Source organism: Cibotium barometz, chromosome 41 (assembly GCF_041138505.1).
Source record: "Cibotium barometz isolate CiBa-2024 chromosome 41, ASM4113850v1, whole genome shotgun sequence".
NCBI classification, from domain to species: domain Eukaryota; kingdom Viridiplantae; phylum Streptophyta; class Polypodiopsida; order Cyatheales; family Cibotiaceae; genus Cibotium; species Cibotium barometz.
The window spans coordinates 27,811,669-27,837,064 of record NC_141086.1 but is presented as its reverse complement, the minus strand read 5'-3'; the positions used below and the strand labels follow the sequence as shown (position 1 = coordinate 27,837,064).

The 25,396-nt window shown below is 38.5% G+C and overlaps 1 pseudogene; it reads left to right on the top strand.

Moving 5' to 3' along the window:
• The first annotated feature begins 24,143 nt into the window (after positions 1-24,143).
• Positions 24,144-24,497, top strand: LOC147614830 (G-type lectin S-receptor-like serine/threonine-protein kinase SD2-5 pseudogene; annotated as a pseudogene).
• The last annotated feature ends 899 nt before the right edge of the window (positions 24,498-25,396 follow it).

Here is a 25,396-nt window from a genome sequence, read left to right as displayed (position 1 = left end):
CTTCAACTGGTAGCTTCCATTAGAGAAAGCTTCATGAATAACATATGGACCTTCCCATCTTACCCTAAATTTTGTCTGAAAAGTGGTGTCAAGAGAACTATTGTACCTTAGCACAAGCATACCTTTCTTCAACTCCTTATTGCTCACCTTTTCATTAAATGCTTCAATCCTCTTGTTGCTCATCTTCTCATACCATTTGATGGCTTCATCCCTATCCAAAAGAAGAGAGTGAAGGCTAGCCCATGTCTTCTTCTCTTGCTCTTCCTGTACCAAATCATGCTGCAAAATAAAATCAAGTGATGGAAGCATAATATTTATAGGTAGCACACATTCTTCACCATACACTGAATGATAGGGGGTGAATCCTGTAGCATTCTTCTCTGACACCCTGTATGCCCATAATACTCTATCCAAATACATGTCCCAATCTTTTAGATGCTCCTCTACAAGCTTGAATAGAAGTTTTTGCAACACACCATTAAAACTTTCAACGAGCCCATTGCATTGCGGATGGTAAGGAGTTGCAAACCTATGCTTTATGTTCAACATCTCTGTGAGGTTCTTCATCAAAAAATCAGCTCTAAACTCCTTCCCTTTATCAGAAACCAACTCCAAAGGAACCCCAAAACGACAACAAATTATTTCATATATGAACTTACATACCTGTTTTGCTGTAGCACTGCTTGTTGCTCTTGCTTCTGGCCATCTAGTCAAATAGTCTACTGCAGTGATAATATAATGTTTCTGATTTCTTACCTGGAAGAGGGCCTATCACATCCACACCCCACTTTTCAAAAGCTCCATAGCTTAAAATATGATGCATAGGTTCCGAAAGTAACACCTTCTTTTGAAAAGCTTGGCACTCATGACAGCTCCTGCACTAATGAATAATATCCCTATTCATGCTCGGCCACATATAAGCTCAGCTGCCAAAATTTTTCTCTTTGTAATTTCAACTCCATAATGACCTCCACATCCCTCCTCATGGAAAGCGTTCAAGCATTCCTAAATTTCATCATGACACAAAACTCTACGCAAAATGCCATCTATCCCCTTGTGATAAAGATAATCACCAATCAAGACATACCTCATTGCTCTTTTGACAAGAGCTTTTCTTTCCGAGACCTTTAAAGTCTTCCTTGCAAAACCTGTAAGAAGTGCATACTCCTCTTCATGAAGAGACTCTCTACCTTTAAAGTCTTCCTTGCAAAACCTATAAGAAGTGCATACTCCTCTTCATGAAGAGACTCTCTACCTTGATACAAAGGCTCTTAAATCATCATAGCATGCACATCTTTGATGAATACTTGTTTTGCCAACTCATGTGCTCTCTTGTTTTCATCCCTCGATACATGCCATATTTGGAAAGCTTGAAAACTATTAAGAAGCCTCCTTACCTTAATGAAGAACCAGCCCTTCATCTCATCCTTGTTGACCTTCCAAGTGCCATGTACTTGCCTTATAATGAGCATAGCATCACCATTTACAATCAGCCTCCGAACTCCTCTTCTTTTACATTCTTCATCAAGACTCAACCATAGGCTGAAATATTCGGCCTCATTGTTGTTCTTCACCACTATCTCTTGGCATCCATACCAAAGCTCTTTTCCCTGCTTATCCATAAAAACAAAACCAGCTCCTCCTTTGCCAATACTCCTCTTGAAAGCTCCATCAAAAAACAAAATACCATCTATGTCCTGTAACTCTTCATGCATTGTAGAATTGGGAATAATCTGCTTCTCAACATCCTTTATGGGCTTGGATTTTATCTGTATCTCCTTATAGGTGAGCATATCAGCCATATGTGCCCTCACACTATCCTCCTTGATGAAGCTCATATCAAATTCTTGAAGAGACATAACCCATTTTTGCACCTTTGGATTGTCAACTGGAAATCTCAACACATGAGGCAACAAGCTACAAGAGGTAAGTACCACAAAAGGCCTATAAATCAAATATTATTTAAGCCTCTTAGTAGCATAAACAAGAGTTCAAATCAACAACTCAATCTCATGCCATGACCTCTCCACTTCACCCATCGTTTTGCTAATGTAGTAGACAGGCCTCATGTATGACTGTTTCCTCCCCTTCTGCATAAGCACCGCTCCTATTGCATGCTTCTCAACACTGAGACTCCACTTCATGACGGGGAATCGACTCTGGCTGCACATGGGGATGGTGCTCTCAACACCGGATAATATAAGGACGGCCTTGGTTCGGGTGACTTATCTTCTCACTAGCCTCTGTGTGTATTACGGGTTGTGTTGTGTGTAAATATGTCACTTTACTTCTTCGGGACCTCCTTCTACTCAGGTGCATGATTCATAAGAAGTAATTTACCTGTGGGTTATGAAATGATGTTCTTGGTAAATACCAAGGGTTGGATATCAACCAGTCTAATTGTTTTTGTTTGATATTTGTGATATAAGAATGTGATTGCGTCATATAATTGTTTTTAATAAATAAAGTAATGTAATGGTATGCCCATCGTATATGCATTATCTCACGAAATCGGAGACCTGTTTTATGTCAAAAGGTATCTTGTATAAATGGATTAATTTTCCTTTTTTCATAATCACTATAGGAGTTGGGGGCAATACTAAAAAAACTGTTATGGTTCAGCTGATGGGGATAGATATGCTAAATCTAAATATCATCCTTGAGATATTATCCTTGAGGCTTTCTATGTGCATAAATCATATGAAGTACTTTCGGTTGTCAATTTTGAAAAGCTGTTTCTGATCTTGGGTTGAATTTCAACCAGTATGACTGTTTTTGAAAAGCTGTTTTTGATCTTGGGTTGAATTTCAACCAGTATGACTATTTTTGTGTAACCTTTATGATATAAAAAGGTGACTGTCATCCTATAAATGATTCGGGTACTCTATGAAGGCAAGGGTATGCCCATCATGCATACATACTTTCATGAAATCTTAGATATGATGAATATTAGAAGATAATTTATATATCAGTGGGTTACTCTCCCATTACTCATAATAATCAATCAGTCTCCAACCCAATTGATTTCTTTTCGATTGGACGAATTATCCGAGGAAGAACGTTTAACGGTAACTAGAGCTTGAAAAATAGAACATTTCGAGGGGCACATCTAAGTTTATTTTGCTAAAACTTCATAATGCGTGCTTTCGGTAGGACATACCTTCGAAAAATAGAACGTTTCGGGGGCACATCGAAGTCAAAACCTGATACAATTTAGTTGAATGATAGATATGCTAAATGACTAAAGATAATCATCATTTGTGAAGTTTGCTAAAACTTCAGAATGCATACTTTTGGTAGGACATACCTTCTAGCTAGGTATGGCTCTGGTCTTGTTTTTAGAAGCTGTGGATTGTTCATACCTAGTCACTAGCTTGTATTGGTGGTATTCTATTGGGTTTTTGTCTTATGGTGTACCCTTTTATATATCTGGGCCACCATAAAGGGTGAAATATAATAGTTGGTGGCATAGCTAATAAAAAAACTATTACAGTTCAACTGTGGGTTCGATATGCTAACTCCTAAACCTAAACATCGTCTTTGAAGCTGGCTATGTGCATAAATCATAGGAAGTATTTTTGGTTGTCGATTTTGAAAAATGGTTCCTGGTCATGGGTTGGATTTCAACCAATCTGACTGTTTTTGTTTCACCTTCGGGATATAAAAAGCTGAATGTCATCATATAATTGATCTACATATAGCCAAGACATCAGCCAGGTATAGCCCCATTAGCATACTCAACCAAGGGATCCAAATCACATCACTTGGCCTGAGGTGTCATACATCATAGTATTTTTAATGATATAATGTATTGTATTGTAATATATAATATAGATTATGGGAAACCTATAGTTAATTGCAAGAAACAATGGAGGCGATGATAACCTTGCAAATTATGGCTAAGGCGACGATGACTAGCTGAGGAGACAATGATGGTCATTCCAGGACTGTGGCTGAGGCGATGATGGCTGGTTGAGGAGGCAATGATGGTCATTTAAGATGATGTGGCTAAGGCAATGAAAGCCCTTGCCCATGAGTCAAGCATCTTCATCTAGCACTAGAAGGTGGTGGGCTGAGGTAATGAGTGCCCTTACATCATCATACGATGTGGTTATCGATGACACTAGCTGCATAAGTGGTACAATGTGGTTATGGGCGATAATTCCGACACACTCTGATCATAAACCCATTAAACTGTGGACAAAATGAAATTAAGGAGCTTCTAAAATGAAAGAAAGGAGCTTCTAAAATGAAAGAAAGAAAGAAAGAAGAGAAAGCATTGCTTACTTGCCCCAATGATGCTTACTTCTGGAAGTTGTTGAAGTGCCTCTAGATATGTGCATGGGAGAAGATCTATTCTTATACTCAATGCTTGGCCAACCTACTCAAATCCAAGAATGCCTCTTTTTGATTGAAAATTGCAAGCAGGGAGCACATAATGTTCATGTTTGGTCCTTATTAGCTTAAAAAATTAATTGGTCAGGACAAACCTTGCAATCAAATCCACAATCAGAGAAGCCCTTAAGTCTCACTCATTCTCCTTAGCTTTGCCTAAAGAGAGGTCCATAAGAATGTTGAGCATACTATAAAGGAAACCCATCTTGGTAAGGTATGAATTTGATTGTCTGGTTGGAAAGATTACCTTCTAGAGCTGAGGCGTTGGACTGGACAAATTCTACAAAATGGTATGAACAAGGGCATGAGATGTCTCCTTCTTCCTCTGCCTTCACACTAGCCAAATACTCCACATAACAAAGCTTAGCTGCCCAAATCTTGCAGAGCCTTCTCATCCACCCACTGAAAAAGACCTTGCAAGGCATTGCCACTCTTTTGTGATGCAAAATTAGTAATGAATCGCTTAACACCGCAAAATTAGTAATGAATCGCTTAACACCGCAAAATTAGTGATGAATCCTACCTTGAATCGCCCTTGAGTAGCTGCAACATCTTTCATTTTCCCTCATCACTGGGATGATTTCAAGCAGCACCATTTTCCCTCCAAAACTCAGAGGTTATTTTATTTTTCTTTGTCTCTATCTCTAATTTGATGTATCCTTTCACCCTCCCATTACTTTCATCCTCCCATTATTTCTCAATCTCTCTCATCTTATGTCTTATAGAGTCTCATAGACGTATTCATGCACACACCCTCACATGCACGCTTCCCCACTCCCCTAAGGCTCTCTACCTCCATGTCTCATTTCTTCTATCCCTTTCCCTTAATCGTTTTTTTCTAGGATCATGCACGCTTCCCCACTCCCCTAAGGCTCTCTACCTCCATGTCTCATTTCTTCTATCCCTTTCCCTTAATCGTTTTTTTATAGGATCATGCATTGAATCTCATGTCCAATGTGTGTGCACACATGCACGCATGAGTGTGTGTGTGTGTGTGTGTGTGTGTGAGAGAGAGAGAGAGAGAGAGAGAGAGAGAGAGAGAGAGAGAGAGAGTATCTAAATATATATGTGGGTGTGTTTGTGTGTGAGTGAGATAAATAAATTAATAGAGTAAGCTAATAAAAGTAAATGTGTGTGTGTGTGTGTGTGTGTGTGTGTGTGTGTGTGTGTCTGATATATATATATATATATATATATATATATATATATATAGAGAGAGAGAGAGAGAGAGAGAGAGAGAGAGAGAAGCATTTTCAATATTATATATGGGATGACCCTCTTTGAGGATCGAGAGAGTTCACCAATTTATCATTAATTTGAAGAGATATCATACATTCATGCCCACGAATTATTATCTCAATTTTAAACTATTTACTTATGTAAGTGCTAGAACATGTCATTAGCCTTGGTTCACCAATTTATCATTAATTTGAAGAGATATCATACATTCATGCCCACGAATTATTATCTCAAATTTTAGCTATTTACTTACGTAAGTGCTAGAACATGTCATTAGCCTTGGTACCATCATACCTTTTTCAAGTTGAGGATTTTTAGTAATCCTCATTCTTAAAGTCTTTGAGATGGCTTAATTTCTTTGAGATGTCTCTCTCTCTCTCTCAACCCTCACTCTTTCCCTTCACACTCTCTCTATATTCTATACCTCCATATCTCTCAATCTCTCTGTTTATGTGTTCTCACACACACACACACCCTCTCTACTTCTCACTATCTTTCTATCCTCTGGAGAGAAAAATACTCTTTGACTTGTGGGTAAAAGAAACATGGATCTGATAAACCACTTTTGGGTTTTTGATGGTTTTGAAAAGTAGTTTTCTGCCTTTCTTTGACTTGTGGGTAAAAGAAACATGGATTTTGGTTAGCCAATGACAAAAACATATAAACCACTTTTGGGTTTCTGATGGTTTTGTAAAGTGGTTTTTTGCCTTTCTCTGACTTGTGGGTAAAAGAAACATGGATTTTGGTTATCCAATAATAGACAAAAATAGATAAACCACTTTTGGGTTTCTGATGTTTTTGGAAAGTGGTTTTCTACCTTTCTTTGACTTGTGGTTGGTAAAGAAACATGGATTTTGGTTATCCAATAGATAAAAACAGTCGTTCCTTTGAACCTTAGCCTTTCATTGCAATTTATGAGTGGAAAACTTCTCTTAAATTTCAAAGCTTCTTTGTCTTTTGGTTATTCATTGCCTTCAAACTTTGCTATCAATCTTAGCTCTAATACGAATGTTAGAGGGTGGAAAGAACCCACTAGAATAATTGCAAAGTATTAGTCACAAAGCATAAAATATAAATTGTACATAACACAAAATTGGGTCCAATTTGCTCCCACACAAAGCCCACACCTCCGCTTGAGGTATTTAAATTATATTGCTTGAAATAATTTGTGGGGCTCAAAATAGTGTCCACTTTTACAAATATATCAACTTCTTCAAAAATAGCTTGCTTTATTGGACGTGCAAGCCAATTTACTTCAAAATAGGTGGAAACCTTGAACCTTATAAATATGTACATCTCTTGTAAAATCAAATATGTACATGGGAGGTTTCACATGTCCCAATAAATATATACATTGATAATAAATACAGATAATATACAAAATGAAATAATGATATCTTGCATTGTCACAAAATCAAATAATATTGGTCAACACCCAAAATTGAGTGTCTCAAAATATTCCTGACCACACCACTAGCTCGCCTCCATTATTCAATCCAAGGATCTGCACTTACATTAACTATGCCAATCAATTAATAAATTAATTGATTAAAAATACAAATAACCATACAAAAATCATAATATTAAGATGATACAACTAATACTCCCATGCATGTATAGAGTCACCCGTGTACACGTAAAGTAAGCTATGATCATCTGGATTTAGAAAGGTGTCCCAATCTAAATCCATCTAGGAGGATTCATAAATAATGAAAAACATGGGAATATGTAATGAAGTAATTATATATGCCTAGGCACATGGAGCTTGGGTCCCATGAGCAGAGATTTGGGACATGGGCATATTGATTAGCCTATGTGAAATGACCGGGAATTATATAAGTGACCTTGGTCTAGGCTATTTTACCCTTTTGCCATCATTTGATATGATAGACATCTTATCTTCTTGAAGCTTATGCCCAAGCTTTCATGGTTGATTCATGCCAATCTGTAAGATTCCTCCCCAGCCTCTCAAAATGTCCAACATCTTCCCCCTGTAATCAATCCCCTCTTCAGAAATATAAAAGATCTTGTCTCTGCTTATTTTGACATAGAGAGAGAAAATATTCTAGAGAGAGAATATTCAAATTTTGAATATTTTTAGATAGAAAAATTTCTCATAATATTAAAATGAATTCCCCTGAAACAGAAATTCAAAAAAGAACTTTCCAATGTACAATTGGAATTAATTGGAAATGGGTATAAAGGACCTTAGCCTTAGGGTCTAGATTTTCAGAAATTTTTGGATTATGGTCCAATTAAGGTTCCTATGGGCCAATAAGATCAATCCATGTGTGGGGAGGAGATAAATCCAATTTATAAAAGAAATTATCCAAAAATGAGTAAATGCTCACATAAGATGAAGAGTTGACTATGTACAAGGTTTATTAGTAAGAAACTATGAGTAAATGCTCACATAAGATGAAGAGTTGACTATGTACAAGGTTTATTAGTAAGAAACTATGAGTAATATCAAAAATATGAGATATTTTGGGTATAATGATTCCATTTTGACACATATGTAAGGAAGGGGAGTCCCTTCAATGCTCACATAAGATGAAGAGTTGACTATGTACAAGGTTTATTAGTAAGAAACTATAAATAATATCAAAAATATGAGATATTTTGGGTATAATGATTCCATTTTTGACACCTATGTAAGGAAGGGGAGTTCCTTCAATGAGGCGCCTAATTCACATGCTTGAATGAGTTTTAAACTAAAAAATAATGTGATATTTTTATCTCTCCTCTCTCTTGAACCAAACCAAATCAAAATGGAACCAAACCGAATCAAAAAGGAACCAAACTAGGTCCAAATCTAGTCCAAATTCAACCAAACTGAAATTGAAAAATTCTAGAAATCAGTTAGCTTTGGTTAGAGCCTCCCTCTCCTATAAATAGAACATGATTCCTTTGAAAAAAAATAGGAGAATTTTACTATACTAGAATTATGCTGAAATAATGCTAATTTTTACTATTCTATAAAATTCTCTCCAAATTGAAGAAATTGGAGCTTCCCTCTTTCTTCAATCCCCATTGGTGGCTCCATCAACATACTTAACCAATTGATTGGTTGGGGGCCTCTATCGTGAACGCCTCATTGAAGGGACTCCCCTTCCTTACATAGGTGTCAAAAATGGAATCATTATATCCAAAATATCTCATATTTTTTATATTACTCATAGTACTCATAGTTTTATATATTTTTTATATTACTCATAGTTTCTTACTAATAAACCTTGTACATAGTCAACTCTTCATCTTATGTGAGCATTGAAGGGACTCCCCTTCCTTACATATGTGTCAAAATGGAATCATTATACCCAAAATATCTCATATTTTTGATATTACTCATAGTTTCTTACTAATAAACCTTATACATAGTCAACTCTTCATCTTATGTGAGCATTTACTCATTTTTGGATAATTTCTTTTACAAATTGGATTTATCTCCTCCCCACACATGGATTGATCTTATTGGCCCATAGGAACCTTAATTGGACCATAATCCAAAAATTTCTGAAAATCTAGACCCTAAGGCTAAGGTCCTTTATACCCATTTCCAATTAATTCCAATTGCACATTGAAAAGTTCTTTTTTGAATTTCTGTTTCAGGGAAATTCATTTTAATATTATGAGAAATTTTTCTATCTAAAAATATTCAAAATTTGAATATTCTCTCTCTAGAATATTTTCTCTCTCTATGTCAAAACAGGCAGAGACAAGATCTTTTATATTTCTGAAGAGGGGATTGATTAAAGGGAGAAGATGCTGGACATTTTGAGAGGCTGGGGAGGAATCTTACATTCTCTCCCACTTGAAAAACGCGAGATGCCCTCATCTCGCAATTTGGGGTTAATTCCGCAAGATGCACAAATATGAGACTAAGAGAAAATTTATTTAAGAGTAACCACCAAGAAAAGTCTCAAAGAGAGCAAGACTCAAGACAAGAACAAAGATTTCAACTTTATTCACTCTTGGAACATATACAGCAAGATAGAAGAACTTTTTATAATTCCATAAGCCCGTCCATCATATGGTCACAAAAGCAGCACTCACAAGCTGCACACGTATAAGGTAACTCATCTATGGGAATAATTCGGCCGGTTATTGCAGCACCTACCTCATTGGTATGAGGTGACCTAATAAAAGGACCTCTAAGAGGCAAGCCGAAAATGGGGTAAAGGCATATCTTCTGTTGAGGAAGAAAACACACAAGTAAGAAGACCCGCTCAAAAAATCCACCATGCCTTGATCTCATCACGCAATAGTATCGGGGACCCAAAACCAAAGCTTCAATAACCATAGCCAAGCGGACATTGTTATACGAAAGTGATGCGCCGACCTCACGGTGTTACCCTAGTTATGTCTCGATAGGTCTGCCATTTGGTCTGAGCTACAGAAGTTCCCAAGTGAGGGAAAAGTGAGCGCTCATACAGTTCTATAAAATCCTTCTTCACAGACTCGCTTGCGTCTTGAAGGTGAGAAATCATCATGGATAAAACCAAGTCCTGCTGCGCCAAGCCATAAAGGAGATTAAGAAGTAAGATATCTTGAAGGTGAGAAATCATCATGGATAAAACCAAGTCCTGCTGCCAAGCCATAAAGTAGATTAAGAAAGAAAGGAGATCGATGGAAGTAAGATTACTGCGAGTGACAAGTAAGAGTTATGACATATAAAAAGGAACTAGCGTAACCTAGAAGCCAACGGGGTATCTTGCCACTGAAGTTTTATCGTCTTTCCATGATTTGGGTTTGGCACATATTTCTATAGAAGGCTTACATGAAATACATTATGAACTTTGAGATGAGGAGGTAAAAGAAGCTCGTAGGCTAAGTCACCTACTTTCTTTGAATTCAGATATGGCCCACAATATCTGGGGGATAACTTCTTATACTTCTCAAGAGATAAAGAACTTCTTTTGGGCCGTACTCGAATGAAGACCAAAACCTTGGTATCCAAAACACCGGTTCTCATTTCTGAACTCATCGTTCTGAATCCTTAAAACAGGTGGGGCTCCTGAGAAGTATTCTGGGGAAAGGGTCTTCCTTTTTAAACAAAATTTTTCTTTTATTTTAGAGAGGGAATAATTATAAGATCAGAAAAGGGAGGTTCTTATTCTTGTATACCTCAAAGGCTGGGGGAAGAATCTTACATTCTATCCCACTTAAAAAAATGCGAGATGTCCTCATCTCACAAAGTAGAGGACAACTCTTTTTCTTAAGATCCAATTTATTCTGGGGTTCCTTATATTCTGGTCAACCCAACAGAATACTGGGATAAATATCCCTTATATAGAACTCATCATTAAATAACAATTCATTCAGATCATATCATTCACATCTTTAACACGATAATGGTCCATTGACCGAAAAATTTCTTTCTGAACATTCTTCCACGGGAATTTCAGTCAAGCAAGTTCTCAATTTGTCATCCCTTAACTTGATCTACCGTGTCAAGTGTTAACAGTAGCAATTTGACAACACAATCCACTAATCTCATAGTGATTTGCTGAAATCATTATCATCATTCTAGATATGAATATCATCACAGGGACTCGTCGCATTCATCCTCATTGTGGTTTCGCTCAGTTTATTACATTTCAACCTATTTTCAGGGATCATCATTTTTCAATTCAGAATCCAAATCAACTCAAAAACAGAATTAAAAATCATATCAACCACATTCGAAATCATCATCTGGATAGCATTAATGCTTATAATTTCAAGTCTTAGATTTACTCGTATATACTGCCGATAAAGAGCTATAGTTATACCCTCGGTATATACGGGTAGTCATGATACTTGTAACTATAAGGTAAATACCATCATGTCTAGGCCTCAAGCAAGTCAGGGTTCCATACAATTGCGGTACTTCCATCTGAAGACCCAATTACTAATTTACGAATTTTCAGTTTGAATATCAAATTGTATGAATTATATCACACAATTACAACCTTTTTGTGCTTCTTGATAAATTTTTGACATATTTGGCTTCTCAGTTGATCTTCATTAGCCAATTCGCTCTGATACCAACTGTGAGATCCCTGTCCCCACTGTGCATCGGATTCGGGGGTGCTAGCAGTGAAAGTAGCACTTCTTGTGCGGGGTAGGGTCCCACACTCGGGGCCTCGCCCACGGATATCCAGACTAGAGACTAATCCATCGATTTTTCCAAAACCGAACCCGGAAAACTTCCTTTGCCCGGAAAGCACAGGCGATTCCACCAGGATAACTTTTTCCTAACGTAGTCAAAAGCCTTAACTAACTGAACTGATCTGACCGAACTCGTAAGTTCCATAGTCAGATCAAGGGACAGATTGCACTTGGATCATAGAGACCAGTGCTTTTTTCCTCATCGTCGAGAGGCTTAGCTGCCGTTGATCCTTTTTCCATAGAACAATTTTTGTCCAAGATTTACTTCATCTATCGAACTAAACAGAAATTGAGTCTCGATTTAAGGATCCATCAGTCCAGCCTATCCAGTCCCATGGGTTAGCTAACCACCCAACCACTGTAGTGATGGGATCCAATTAGGAATTTGGTTAGGTTTTGTCCCAGGTACCAAGGAAAAGAGTTCTCAGGCCCCCTAGCCGGAAGTTCATGCAAACATAAAACTAGTCACACCACTTACACAACATACACACCCAATATGAAATTGCCTTTTTCTCAGCATCAACTAACTTTAAAACAATCCTTTAATGTTACCATTATGTCACTGATGACAATCCTCAAAATCTCTGGTTGAATCCATGTTTCCAATCGTACATTCATCGGTGCACTTATGGCATCATTGGCAACTAGAACGCTCACCACCTGTTCACTCAGGGGCCTTTTCAATAGTTCCTAGCTCATAGTAATCGGCAATATATTCACATAACAAAATAGAATCTCCGTGGAAGATCAGCAAGATCAACCAACAGATCTATATAAAAGAGCCATGGACTCGTCCGTTGAGGACGAGCAAGGTCAATCAACCAGATCCATGCTCGGTTTCAGAAAACAACTCTTACTCCTTATTCCAATATCTTCCACGATGCACGTGTGGGTATCTTCGACGACCCAGAGCCCGAGCATTGTATGGTCAGAAATTATCCAAAAATGAGTAAATGATCACATAAGATGAAGAATTGACTATGTACAAGGTTTATTAGTAAGAAACTATGAGTAATATCAAAAATATGAGATATTTTGGGTATAATGATTCCATTTTGACACATATGTAAGGAAGGGGAGTCCCTTCAATGCTCACATAAGATGAAGAGTTGACTATGTACAAGGTTTATTAGTAAGAAACTATGAGTAATATAAAAAATATGAGATATTTTGGGTATAATGATTCCATTTTTGACACCTATGTAAGGATGTAATAAAGTAGGAACTTTATTCAATAGGGTTAATAATGGGACAAGTCCATGTATAAAAGAGGGGACTTGGACCATGGTTGTAACTTTTGATGATCATTTTTAGAAATGGAAACTTATGTTTCTTGGAGCTCATGGCTTCTCTCTTGGCTTGTGGAAGGCTATTTCCATTCTCTTGGTGAGAGACTAAACACACTTAGGCATCATGTTTACATGGTGATTACTCATATTTTCATGCATTACATCCCTTCATTCCAATTGGTATCAGAGCTCTTGATTTTGATCATGGGCATGCATGGGTTGTTGGGAAAATTTGCTTGAAAATTTGAGTTTCTTTCATTTTTTTTCTCATTTTCTTGTAATCCTTGAGTGATTCTTGACAAATCTTCTCTAATCTTGCTTAATCTCATGGATATGGTGAGCATTTCATGGAAATTGCTTGAATTTTGAGTGATTTTGGCTAATTTTGCCATTTTTGGACCAAATTTTGGGCCTCTGGATCAAAAATTTGGGGCAGTCGGGCCAAAACTTAGGGCAAGTGACTAATTGCAATTAACTTTTCTGCTAATCACATTTAGTAATCATCTTCTTCTTCCTCAAGCTTTCCATAGCCATGGGATGCTCTTCCTTTACCCGTTTTGATGCCAAACCTTAGGGTTTTTGTAGAGCTTCTTGAGATCTTTCATTTGAGCCTCTTTCTTGCAAATTTTTTCTCAAGATTTGGGAGCTTGTGAACCTTTCTCCATGGCTGAAAGTTGAGCTTTCATTGCCAAGTTCTACTCAACATAGATGGCTGCAAGCATCATATTATGGTGATTTCTTCTCTCAATGAGCATGGAGACTAGCAATGGGGCTGAATTTTCACTTCCACGTTGAATTTTGGGGCTGATTTTCGCTGATTTTCGTCGCCTCTTCCATGCCTCCTCCAAGCTATGAAGCTTAGCCACAAGCTTCATGAAGGATTGCTAAGTGTTTTAGCCCTTTTTGGTGAGATTTTGGGGAGCATTTCATGGCCAATGGAGAGGGAGAAATGGTGTTCTTTGGCTGCAAATCAGGGAGCAAAAAGAGGCTACGTTTTTCTTCAACAAGAGGCTTCTTCAACATTTTCTACCATTGAAGCTTTCCGGATGACATTGGTGAGTGGTTTGATCAATTTCTTGCAAGTTTGAAGCATTTGGTGGAGCTTGGGAATGGATTAGGGTTGGACACATTCAAACTCCCCTAATTTTCAAAAATTAACGATTAAAGCTTGACCATTCACATGCCAATATTGCTTCTCCATGCATTATTGATGGCAATGGTGAAAGGAATTGATTCCACATGAGCTTGGCCAATTCATAGATCACATTTTGGGGGATTTTCTTCATTATGTCTCATTTGGCATGCCATTGATGGAATAGCAAGCTTATGCAATGTTTTTGGAGTCCCTCATGCTCATCTTGATGCCATATGGACACTATGGATGCTATACATAGCCATGCCAATGCTATGTTTTACACATGGGCATAAGAGAGCATAAGTTTTGGAAGCATGCATTTGTCAATATGATGTGAAAGGGATTGTTGGAATGCAATTGCAAATGCCTTGATTGTGGTTAACAAATGCTTATGCAAATGCCATGGTGAGGGCATTGTGAATTGTTGGTTTGTGTTGGAGCTTTTGGATGATGGATTGAGGCATGAGTCCATGCTTTATTGGTGAGTTCTAAATTGTAAAAGGGGCATGAGTCATGCTCAATACTTGTAAGCCAACAAACTTGTTTTATCATTTGATATTATCCACATCATTTTGTACCTACACTCACCATTGCTACCACTTCAAGTTCTATAGAATCTAGCAATGTGTGAGGGTACCTTGGCATTGGTTGGAGAGGCCAAGGGGAGAATGGCTTGAACTCTTTGTGCCGTGATTGCCTTGGAAAAGCGGTACAAAGGGGGATTAGGTACACCGGTGTGAAGACATGGCCTCAACCTTCACCTTGGAGGAAAACTTGGTGAAGGGGTGAGAAGAGCTTGGCCGGGAGATCGGCAAGCTTCAACGCGCGTCCTCAACAATCCTCACCATCGACTTTGTGGATGCATTTGGGCAATGGGGCCCCTTTTTCCGTCATATTGTGTGGATATTGCAAATGCTTTGATGGACAAAGAGTGCATATGATCTTTCATGACATTGTGGGATACAAAGAGTATTGCATTGTGATTTGAGAAGTTGCATTTTCATTTGAGATTTGGTTCCAATTACAAAGGAGACTATGGCGGAATTTTTCCAACAAGGGAGCCAAACAAGCTTATTAATTGGAGATTTACCCCATGGATACACTTGAAGAGTTATTCACAACTACCAAGGGGAGAAACACCAATCATTTGTAGCCGGATTGAGCTTTGGGACCAAATTTTGGGAATTTCTGGGATTTTACAAAACCCTAATTCAGTCCTAGGGTTTTTGGGATTAGGTCCGAGTGATTACACGACTCTATTCTACTCCTTGAGAGTTTTCAAATGAGCCATAGAACCCCTTAATTGGATATCACAATCTCGGTCAAAGTAGTCATGTTGACTTTCTGGTCAAAGTCAAACAGAATATACTTCCACTTTGACTGAATCAAAATGCTTTTAGGGGTAGGTTCTATCTTCCGTTAGCTTTCTATAGAGCCGTCAAAATCCTAATTCCGACATATATTTTGCATTTTAGAGCCAAATTACTACTTTCAGCTGTCCCGCACAAACCCTAAAACAGAGAGTACTTGCCCACACCTAATTCTTACTGTGTTCATTTGGGAGGATAGTAGACACCATTACCTACCCATAGAACCTTCTTTTGTCCAATTCCGACATCATTTGGGGATTCTACCAACATCTTGCATTTTCTTCACTATGCCGAAGGGAAGACCACGCAAGGGTGGGGATGTTGTGCAAGAAATGATCATTGGTGATGAGGACATGGAAGGTAATATGGATGCAAGGGATGCATTCATCAATGAAGACAATGGGGGCAATGTACATAATCAAATTCCTCAAGGGACACAAGCGGCGGTTAACCATGACACCCTCATGCAAATGCTTGTACAACGGTTGGAGACCTTAGACTCCAAGCTTGATTCTCATTTTGAAACATTATCCTCACGGATTGGTGTGATGGAGGACAAGTTTGGGAAGTCTCAAGCACAAGAAAAGCATGGGAATTATGGTGACTATGAGCAAAGAAAAGGCAAGGGCATCTTGAATGAGGATTCCATGAAGGCCGTACAAGAGGATCCATTGGGAGCATCCACTCGGGGATTCATGGCGGATGCACGGAGACCTCTTGTCGAGGAGATGTTTCCTCCTTCTTTTCATTCGGGTTTGTCTCACCTCAATGCATCAAAGGGTCCTACCTCTTCTAGGGCAATGCATTCAAGGGAAGAGGATGAGGTGTTTGTGAATGATGAGGAGATTGCACTCGATTGGAATCAAATGTCCTTTGCCCAAAGACAAAGGGATGCTCACGAGAAGTGGATGGAATTGTCGAATATCATCAAGAGGGATTACAAAGACTTTGCACAATTTATGGAGTCATACTCGAAGATGCAAAGATTCAAGCCCTCTACCCAACATGATAACCCATCCCACATATCTTCCAAGGATGTCAAAGACAAAATCTCACTATCAAAGTTCAAAGGTGACGGGTCATCTCCGCAAGAGTTGGAGGAGTGGGCTACCAAGCTTGACACCTATTTCCAACTTTACCCAAAAAGTGAGCGTGATATGGTAAAATTTTCCTCCTTACATCTTGAAGATTATGCTCATCAATGGTGGAGGCACTTGGTCAAACAAGAGAACACGCCATCAACTTGGGAAGGATTGAAGCGGGAGATGAACTTGGCCTTCATTTCACCCTTAGTGCTTGACCGATACCATGAAGAATGGTATGAGCTTTCTCAAAAGGGGATGATGGTGAGAGGTTACATCAAGAGATTTTTGAAGCTTTCAATGTACGTGGAAGGCTTGAGTGAAGACATGAAGATGAAAAAGTTTGTGCATGGGCTTGAACACTTCATCAAGGCGGATGTGTCGGCTTAAAGGCCTAGCTCTCTCAAAGAAGCTATGAGGTTAGCCGAACTCTATGAGCCAAAGTACAAGAGGTCTCAGCCCATGACCTTCACCAAAGACACACTCAAACCAACCACTACTTCTTACAATTTTGGGAAAGGTCCTACCTCTACATTACCATCCTCTAATCCAAGAACTCCTACATCATGTGGGGGTGGACAGCCAAAGAATGGGATACATCAATTTGATGCCAAAAAGAGTAGTGACTTCATGAAGAAGAAGCCCTTTCAACCCTTCAAGAAGACTCAAAGAATGGATGATCCAAAGATTGAGGAGTTGAGAAGCAAAGGGCTATGTTTCAAGTGCAAAGAGAGGTGGTCACCCGGGCATGTGTGCAAATCAAAGAAGATTGTGGCCACTATGATCCTCATGGATGAGGAAGAGAACAAGGATGACTCTCATGACATTGAGGAATGGGAGGATTGCAATGAAGAAGCACATGAGGAGTCACTTGAAGACCATTCTTTCATCACGGAGGATGGTGAGTTTCCGTTTGATCCGGGAGGTGGAGTTAAGGAAAGCCTTGTGGACGGAGACATGCCTACCAATGCAGAAATTTCAGCTTGCATATGCTCTATCTCACAAGAGTTGTTGGCGGGTTGCAAGAACCCAAGCACACTAAGGTTGGTGGGGACCATCAATGGGAGGGTTGCACATATTCTGGTGGATTCCGGGAGCACTCATAGCTTCATCAAATCTAAATCCATCAACTCTCTCAAACTCAACACAAAGAAGTATACATGCTGTAATTTCTGGACAGCTTTGGGAAGGTCTACTATTGGGCCTATTTTTCTACTCCAACAAGCTTCATGGCGTATCCTAATGAAAGATTATGATGTGGGCTACATATGGCTGAGTGTACATATCATTTTCAGCCCAATATATGGAGTCTAAATGAAGGATTTTCAAGGGTCTTCATCGACTAGAAGGGCTGTCATAACAGTCCCACTCATACACTTTGGGCTTGAAGCTTTGTGGACTTGTATACATCCGGATTTTCATTGTATATGTGCTTTGGATGTACTTGAGAACTCTTAACCACTTCCCATTGATTACATTAGAGTCTCATACTTTGAGATTGTACATGTTATTGATTTTGAGGACAAAATCTTTGGGAAGGGATGGTTTGTAATAAAGTAGGAACTTTATTCAATAGGGTTAATAATGGGACAAGTCCATGTATAAAAGAGGGGACTTGGACCATGGTTGTAACTTTTGATGATCATTTTTAGAAATGGAAACTTATGTTTCTTGGAGCTCATGGCTTCTCTCTTGGCTTGTGGAAGGCTATTTCCATTCTCTTGGTGAGAGACTAAACACACTTAGGCATCATGTTTACATGGTGATTACTCATATTTTCATGCATTACATCCCTTCATTCCAAAGGAAGGGGAGTCCCTTCAATGAGGCACCTAATTCACATGCTTGAATGAGTTTTAAACTCTCTCCTCTCTCTTGAACCAAACCAAATCAAAATGGAACCAAACCGAATAAAAAAGGAACCAAACTAGATCCAAATCTAGTCCAAATTTAACCAAACTGAAATTGGAAAATTCTAGAAATCAGTTAGCTTTGGTTAGAGCCTCCCTCTCCTATAAATAGAACATGAGTCCTTTGAAAAAAATAGGAGAATTTTACTATACTAGAATTATGCTGAAATAATGCTAATTTTTACTATTCTCTAAAATTCTCTCCAAATTGAAGAAATTGGAGCTTTCCTCTTTCTTCAATCCCCATTGGTGGCTCCACCAACATACTTAACCAATTGATTGGTTGGGGGCCTCTACTGTGAACAAAGAATCAAGCAATTTGTAAGATAAATGGTGAATTTTGGTCTTTTCTATAATTTCTCAACGTTTCTCTCTTCTCAACCCCTCTCAAGCTTGAGAAGCTTAATTGGAATGGTTTTATGAATGCTATTGAAGTTAATTGATGAATGATAGTAGAGAATTACATAAATTTTCATTTATGCTTAATTCTAATGGTTTTTATGTAATTTCTCTCTCTCACTCAAGAAATGGTCATACTCATGACCTATTCTCAATCCAAATGAAGCTTTTCATAAAGCTTTTCCTTAATCCAAGATTAATCTATGCTTGAGGCTAAATTAATGGTTTTTTTAATGCTTTATGTCTTCTCTAAAAATGTTATGCCTCATTACAAAAAGGCATTCCCCTCTCTTCTCTAGGAAAACCAACCATTCTCTATCCTAGGTGAATGGTTAATGATTAAATGTCAAGTTTTTATAATGTCATCTTAATTAAGTAGAAAAATGTTTACTTTAAGATAATTTCAATGCTTTTGGTGCACTTTTAATAAGCCTTAAAGACAAAATTTTAAAAAATGGTCAGCCATACAAAGGAGGTTATGGCAAAATTTTTAGAAATTAGTGAAATAAAATTCATCTTTTATTATTCTAAAAGAGTAATCCTTATGGTTTCTATATTCTAAAGTATCATTTTCATGCATAGAAGATGCATTTTGATTATGTGTATAAAAGATTAATTTTTTTATTATTATAAAAGTGATACTTTTATCATAATTGATTTTCATGCATAGAAGTATGCATAAAAGATAAATTTTTATTATAAAAGTGTTACTTTTATCATAATTGGATTTCATGCATAGAGGTATGCATAAAAGATTATTATTTTAATGTAAAAGTGTTACTTTTATCATAATTGGATTTCATGCATAGAGGTATGCATAAAAGATTATTATTTTAATGTAAAAGTGTTACTTTTATCATAATTGGATTTCATGCATAGAGGTATGCATAAAAGATTATTATTTTAATGTAAAAGTGTTACTTTTATCATATTTGGATTTCATGCATAGAGGTATGCATAAAAGATTATTATTTTAATGTAAAAGTGTTACTTTTATCATATTTGGATTTCATGCATAGAGGTATGCATAAAAGATTATTATTTTAATGTAAAAGTGTTACTTTTATCATATTTGGATTTCATGCATAGAGGTATGCATAAAAGATATTTTTTTATACTAAAAGTGTAATTCCTACTAAATTGAATTTATGCATAGGAAGATGCATAAAAGATTGATTTTTAATTCAAAAGTGTCATTCTCATCTAAATTGAATTTATGCATAGGAAGATGCATAAAAGATTGATTTTTAATTCAAAAGTGTCATTCTCATCTAAATTGAATTTATGCATAAGAAGATGCATAAAAGATTGATTTTTAATTCAAAAGTGTCATTCTCATCTAAATTGAATTTATGCATAAGAAGATGCATAAAAGATTGATTTTTAATTCAAAAGTGTCATTCTTATTTAAAATAAATTTATGCATAGGAAGATGCATAAAAGATTGATTTTTATTTCAAAAGTGTTATTCTCTTTAAAATAGAATTTATGCATAAATAGATGCATAAAGAAATCTTATATCAAATATAAGAATTCTTTTGTATTCTATAAATAGATATTAGGATGTGATAAGAGGTGTATGAGATGTGATAAGATGTGATAAGATGCGTATGGGAAGTGATAGGATGTGATAAGAGGTGTATGAGTGTGATAAGATGTGATAAGATGCGTATGGAAAGTGATAGGATGTGATAAGAGGTGTATGAGATGTGATAAGATGTGATATGATGCGTATGGAAAGTGATAGGATGTGATAAGAGATGTATGAATGTAGATATGGATGTGAATGTGAATGTGGATGTGTATGTATGGATATATGGATGTGGATGTGGATGTGGATGTATGTATGTATGTGGATGTGGATGTATGAATGAGGATGTGAAAATGGATGTATGCATGTACATGTGGATGTATGGATGTGAATGTGAATGTGGATGTGGATGTGGATGTATGGATGTAGATACGGAGGTGGATGTATGTATGTGAATGTGGATGTATGAATGAGGATGTGAAAATGGATGTATGCATGTAGATGTGGATGTATGGATGTGAATGTGGATGTGGATGTGGATGTATGGATGTGGATATGGATGTGTATGTATGAATGCGGATATGGGATTGGATGTATGATGTGGATGTACGAACATGGATATGTATGTAGAATAATGAATGTGAATGTGTATGTGAAATAATGTGTCGTCGCGATATGAGTGAATGGATGAGAATGAGTACACATATGAATGGAATGTGGAATAAGTAATGTGGACTGAGGAGTGTGGACTGAGGAGGGATAATGTGGAAAGACGAGAGTTCGATATAGAAACTGTATTTTGTGACTATTTGTAAATAACTGTTTTATGTCAAGAATGCTGGGGAAGCATTTTGACCATCTTATGGATTAAGGTCATGGAGACCTAACTGATAAAGTTGCAATTGCTGAGACGGAGAGTCAATGGAGGACGTCTCGCGTAGCAAGGTCGACCGAGGTCTTGACCAGCCTCGGCTCGATTTAAATGGTGAGCTTCCGGTACGGTGGATGAGGGACCAAGGAAGCAGCCTATGAGTGAAGTGCTAGGTCACCTGCGAAGGATCCTAGAGGGTGCTGACCATACGGTGCTCGGGCTCTGGGTCGCCAAAGATACCCACACGTGCATCGTGGAAGATATTGGAATAAGGAGTAAGAGTTGTTTTCTGAAACCGGGCATGGATCTGGTTGATTGACCTTGCTGGTCCTCAACGGATGAGTCCATGGCTCTTTTATATGGATCTGTTGGTTGATCTTGCTGATCTTCCACAGAGATTCCATTTTGTTATGTGAATATATTGCCGGTTACTATGAGCTAGGAACTATTGAAAAGGCCCCTAAGTGAACAGGTGGTGAGCGTTCTGGTTGCCAATGATGCCATAAGTGCACCGATGAATGTATGATTGGAAATATGGATTCAACCAGAGATTTTGAGGATTGTCATCAGTGACATAATGGTTTCATTAAAGGATTGTTTTAAAGTTAGCTGATGCTGAGAAAAAGGCAATTTCATATTGGGGGTATAAGTGGTGTGACTAGTTTTATGTGACTAGTTTTATGTTTGCATGAACTTCCGGCTAGGGGGCCTGGGAACTCTTTTCCCTGGTACCTGGGACAAAACCTAACCAAATTCCTAATTGGATCCCATCACTACAGTGGTTGGCCCATGGGACTGGATGGGGTTAGGCTGGACTGATGGATCCTTAAATCGAGACTCAATTTCTGTTTAGTTCGATAGATGAAGTAAATCTTGGACAAAAATTATTCTATGGAGGAAAAAGGATCAACGGCTGTGCCTCTCGATGAGGAAAAAAGCGCTGGTCTCTATGATCCAAGTGCAATCTGTCCCTTGATCTGAATATGGAACTTACGAGTTTGGTCAGATCAGTTCAGTTAGTTAAGGCTTTTGACTACGTTAGGAAAAAGTTATCCTGGTGGAATCGCCTATGCTTTCTGGGCAAAAGAAGTTTTCCGGGTTCAGTTTTGGAAAAACCGATGGATTAGTCTCTAGTCCGAATATCCATGGGCGAGGCCCCGAGTGTGGGACCCTACCCCGCGCAAGAAGTGCTACTTCCGCTGCTAGCACCCCCGAATCCGATGCACGGTGGGGACAGGGATCTCACACAATCTTTCCATATCTAGGTGCTACTCCCTAGGATGAGTGGGACATGTGTGTACTCCATGTTAATGAGTGCAAACCCCTAGGCCCTTTCATTGCATTAGGATTAGAACCATGGATTCTCTTTATTGCATTCTTATCAGAGCCATGGATTCTCTTCATTGCATTGGTATTAGAGCCATGGATTCTCTTCATTGCAAAATATAAAATTCCATGAATTAACTCCTCATAACACTTACATGTTGGCCGACTTTTTGATGAAACTTCGCCATGTGACTAGACACTACTGGTGGGCCTATCCCCTGCCAATTTGTGGAGTGTGTGAAAAGGAAGAACATCCACCAACCAATGTCCTTAGAGTAAGTATTGTTTACTTGGAGTATAATGCCAATATTTCATCTTTAATGTAAATGTGCATCTATGGTGGTAGGTGGATTTTTTCTTGGTCTTGGAGGACTTTGTGGGGAGTGGAGCTTTTGGTTCAGTCTATCCAATGGGTTTTTTTTTAAAATAAATATGGGATCCTTGATTTTGTGGGTATTGCTTTTACTACTATGGATCTTTAATGATGAACGTGCACTTGTGGTGGGGCATAAGTATAATATGGGAAAGTGTAGCTTTGTTGACATTTTTCCCACACATTTCATTTCAAGCTTCAATTTATGTGGGTGGAAAATGAAAAGGTAATAAGACAAGAAAAGCTAAAAATAAAAGATTGAAGGTGCTACCAAATTTTTGTTACTCATTCTTTACTTTGAAATAAATGACTAAATTCGAGGTAAAAAAGCACCTAGTAAATTTTTTTCCTTTTAATATAAATTTCCCAACTTTTCCAAGAAAAAGAAAGAATAAATGGCTTCTGTGGTGACGTAACTGAGCTTTACCGTGACTAAACACTAGTGGTGGGCCTTTCCCCCTCTCCCATCCGTGGAGTGTGTGAAAAAGAAGAACACCGAGACTAACCAATGCCAAATGCCTTTACCAACACCATGACTAGAACGATTGGTACTGTACATGCCCTTGCCATCTCAATGGAGAGTTGTAAGCACATGTTCTTGTCTGCTTGCAATTGCAGTGCTGTAATCTTCAACCACAACCAATCCTTGTGCTTCCCTATTACAGATAATCGGCTGAGCCTTCTCAATGTCTCTAGAAGGACTAGTGACGACTTGTCCTACACGGATTTTTTAAAGGTTGCACATCTGACTTCTCACTCCCATTCATAACGTCAAAACCGGACTGGTGCGCTAGCTTCCTCCCATTCACATCATCAGAGCCCCGGACTATAATTGTACGCCTAGCTTACACCTCTTCAATTTCAGTTGCCTGTGCAGCAGCTCTAGCTTTGTATGGCTGCAGGAGATCCATTAGAAGAGGTATGGGCATCAAGTTCAATAGTAGTAACCTTGGTGGGGATGAAGAGTACTTAACGCTCATTTTTCCCACATTACCCACTAGGTTTTCTTTTAAACAACTGCACAAGGCAATGCACGAGTTCAACAGATTGTTGGGTGTGTAGGTGGTGGGATGGGTTTAGTGTATGTTGGTGCTCTTCTCGGTGGTAAGAAACTAGCAATGAAGAAGCTCGACATCACCCTCCAAGGTGACATGTCCAAGGGATTTTTGACAGAGGTTGCCACTATGGGTAGAACCAGCCACTTCAACATTGTGCAGCTTTTGAGCTTCTGTTTGGAGACATCCCATCAAATGCTGGTCTATGAGTACATAGACAGGGGCTCCCTTGATCGCTGGCTCTTCGAGGCTGATCAATTTCTCGATTGGTCTAGCCACTTCAAAGTGGTGCTAGGCATAGCCAAGGGCCTGGCCTATCTACACAAAGGCTGCTCACATACCATCTTGCACCTCGACATCAAACCCTAGAACATCCTCCTAGATGAGGACTTTGAGCCCAAGATGGCAGATTTTGGCTTGGCCAAGCTCATGGCTAGGGATGCCTCATGGTGACTGCCCTAAGGGGAACTCCTGGCTACATAGCTCTAGAGATGTTCTGGTGCATGGCACTTGTGAGCAAGAGATGTGACATATATAGCTTGGGAATGGTGTAGCTAGGATGGTGGGTGGGTGGAAAAACATAGAATTGGCATTGCTCATGGTAAAAAATGCAACTAGTACTGAAGACCAACCTTTGGGTGGTATTCAACCAGTGATGGAAGAAGACAAGGAACAATAGAATTTTGCGAGTTGGGCCTCCAAGAAGTACGAGGAGGGGAGGAAGCTAGATCTAGTGAATAAGCGGCTGCTGGGGGCCTTTTGCGCTGAACAAGCTGGCAGGATGATAGAGGTGGCATTGTGGTGCATCAAGGAGAAACCCAGCTTGAGGCCTTCAGCTAGAACAATGGTGCAATGGCTGGAGGGATCAAGCATCCCACTAGAGGACGCCCCCTTCTCCACCGTAGCCTACCCCCAGTCTCGTGTTTCAAATCTAGCATCTCCTAGTACCTTCAAGGCTCCCACACGTCCTCAACAAGTGTCACAATAATTAAGAAGCAGGTAGCCCCAGACTAGCTAAATTTCATATCACATATTTGTGTATATATATGTATATGTATATGTATATGTGTGTGTGTATATGTGTGTGTGTGTGTGTGTGTGTGTGTGTGTTTTGAAACATTTATATATAGTACTATAACTACTTTTACAGATATGTCATACTACTGCCTTACAAATTTTTAAGGGCACCCTCAATGTCTGCATCTCATCATCTGCTCTAAAGGATGATTGGTTCCATGTCCACTGATACCCAGTTTCATGCCAGAGTG